This window comes from Halyomorpha halys, unplaced genomic scaffold (assembly GCF_000696795.3).
Source record: "Halyomorpha halys isolate HHAL.00 unplaced genomic scaffold, Hhal_1.1 Scaffold677.1, whole genome shotgun sequence".
In the NCBI taxonomy this organism is placed as follows: Eukaryota; Metazoa; Arthropoda; class Insecta; order Hemiptera; family Pentatomidae; genus Halyomorpha; species Halyomorpha halys.
This window is the reverse complement of record NW_027104651.1, coordinates 289,517-292,397: the sequence shown is the minus strand read 5'-3', so window position 1 is coordinate 292,397 and position 2,881 is coordinate 289,517. Positions and strand designations below refer to the sequence as shown.

Below are 2,881 nucleotides of genomic sequence, written 5' to 3'. Positions count from 1 at the left end.
TATATATATAGAGAGAGAGAGAGAGAGAGAGAGAGAGAGAAATGTATATTGAGAATTACCAATGAAATAATTTAATATTCATCTGCCAAAACAACCCCTACAAAATATTATTTTGCTATGTTAATATTTTACTCAAATTAAAAAAAAATGCACTAAGAGGCTATTTATTTTATATGCATAGATTAATTGAGATTTAGCAAAAAAAAAATAATATATATGTATATATAGTTGACCGTAAAAATTGATACATAAGAAGATGGTCAGGGTTGCGGTCAAAAGTGAAACAAAAATAGTTGTAAACTATTTTTATATATACTTTACAACTATTTTTGTTTCACTTTTGACCGCAACCCTGACCATCTTCTTATGTAAAAAAAAAAAAATAATTATAGGTAAAATACAACTGACTATTATTGATAACCATTAATGTTTTCTGTAAACTTTTAAATATTGGTCAATCAATGCTTAACTAGTCACTTTATATATATATATATATATATTTGTCAGCTAGTGGTATGTTTATTAAATGAGCTCAGTTTTGGTCACTATAAAAATAGTTGCTTTTCAAAAATTTTAAAAATGAAGATTATTAATATAGCACAAATTGGTAAGATAATAATTTATTATTATCAATCATGTCAAATATTTATAATTCAAGGGGTATGTGAATGCCTTTATTCATTATGTAACATTTTTGATTTTTAGAATCTTTGATGTAGATAAAGGGGAATTCACACATTAAGTTTGTGTAAGGATAGTTACAAAAAAAAAAAAATGAAAATTAATGTTCCTATTTTTTATAAATGATTTAGCTATTATTTGTGGTTAAATAAATTCTCAAAGATTATATAATATTGTAACTGATATATTTATGACTATTATTATTTGTGTATTGACAAAAAGTATTATTTAGTTAAATAAATATATTTTAAGAGAATATTACTATTATTAAAAATCCTTGTGATTCTCACCTTTTTATATGCAAAATATGTAAGGATAATGTAAATTTAATTTATTATTCAATAAATTATTAGATATTTTTATTTATTTCCTGGTTCTACTGTATTTGGTCACTTGGAGTTAATTGCCCTCAAGAAGTTTCTGTAATAATATATCTATTATTGTTTATTTATCAAAAAAATTAAAAAGTTTGTAAAATAAGTACATTTTAAAATTAATTATTTTAAAAAATATTTACCAAGTAAATAGGCAAGTATGGTCCCCTCATTATATCTACTGTCTAGGTCAGTAAGTACATAATTACTAATATTTAACAATTAAGAATAATCTTTTCAATTTTAATTTTTCAATATATTTAATTTGTCCTTTAAGAATGAAATCTACAGGAGGGGCCATGCTTGAAACACTTACATGAAAAAAAAGTGTGATTCACATATTTTAGTGAGAGTAGTGAATTGAATTTGATTAAATTAATACTAGACCATTTTCACACTAATCTTCCCTCCAAATTTGAGCCAAAAGAGGAGAAACCGTTTTTTATATTTGATATGTCCTTTGAAAATTAAATCTAGGATAGCAGTTGGTTTTAAAATATGTGTATTAACTTAGTATAATAAATTTTCTTATTATTAACCTTTTAGATTCCCTTGTTTTCAGTGACAGGGTACTTTCACAAGTTATTCATTTGCGAAAAAGTTCAGCAGTTGGCTACCTGGAGCGCTGCTGTCTGTCATGATGTGGTACAGTAAAATCAATTTTTTGCTTTTTAGATTAAAAAAATGCGTCAATAACCGACCAATCAAGTCTACAGCATAAATTGTAAGCTATATTTTGTCAGGTAAGAGCTATTGTTGTGCATGTTTCCTCGTCAACTGCGGTAATGCCATGTTTAAAGAATCAACCTCTCAGAATGATTAAATAGTACATTAAGGTACTATATATACAAGTTTTTAGGTTCTCAATTATGTGTAGTAAAAAAGGAGAGAAGTTTAGCACTCCCCTTGACAAGGATGGAATATATAAACCAGGCATTAACCGTGGCAACACGGTAACCTACCAAATTTTTTTTTTTATACCACAATTTTCAGAGTAAAATACTCATTGATAATATAATGTTTGGCATGAGATCTTTAATAACAGACTGAATTTACCATCCACTCCTTCATATTTTGCATAGTTCATAATGAACTAAATTTAATTTTACTAATAATGAATTAAGTATAAATTTACTTCCTTGTTACATATTTTACATGTAAAAAGGTTTAAATGAATAAAATTCATGAATCTTCACCCGTATTATACGTTTTGAACATCGAGAAACAATTGTTCTCGTGTCTGTCTAGGGGAATTGTCGTTCGGGCATGATCGACCGTCACGTTAATTCGATTTTTGTGAAAGTTTCCGAACTTTCGTTTGTGTGTTGGTGTGTGTCTATTTGGTGTCATGGCGATTTTATCACATTCCGACCACTACTTTCGCTTAAGAATGCCTAAAAGTATTTTCCTAGGCCTACCTATGTTTGGAAAAGGTTTCTTTCGATTCGGCAAGAATTTAACCAATTTGTTTAGTAAGGGCGGCATTATAGGAAATATAAAATGATTTATTATCCGTTAGTTAATTTGAATAAAAAATCAATGTTTGAAAAATTTCAACTTAGGATTGTAGCAAATATTGACATTCCTCCGAACCAAGCCACTTTGACATTTTTTAAAAAGTTATTATTACACATTAGTTTAAAAAAATGTTTTAACAATTTTAATAGGATGAAGTGTGAATGGAATATTATGGAAAATAAATGTAATGTTTGCAGTAAAATGATAAACAGTAAAAATTATCTGCAAAAATATATAAAATGTTCAACAGTACCAATTGGATATTAAAGAACTTAAAAAATCTTTGCAGGAAATAAAAGTCTGAATAA

General features: G+C 26.8%; 1 protein-coding gene and 1 non-coding gene across 2 annotated transcripts in view; both read left to right on the top strand.

Annotated features, from left to right (window-relative positions):
- Positions 1-2,881, top strand: part of LOC106685285 (uncharacterized) — a 25,655-nt gene that overhangs the window by 6,751 nt on the left and 16,023 nt on the right. The window lies entirely within an intron of this gene.
- LOC112210694 (U6atac minor spliceosomal RNA) lies at positions 1,927-2,028 on the top strand. The gene has a single exon (XR_002945259.1). It is a non-coding gene; the product is annotated as a U6atac minor spliceosomal RNA (small nuclear RNA).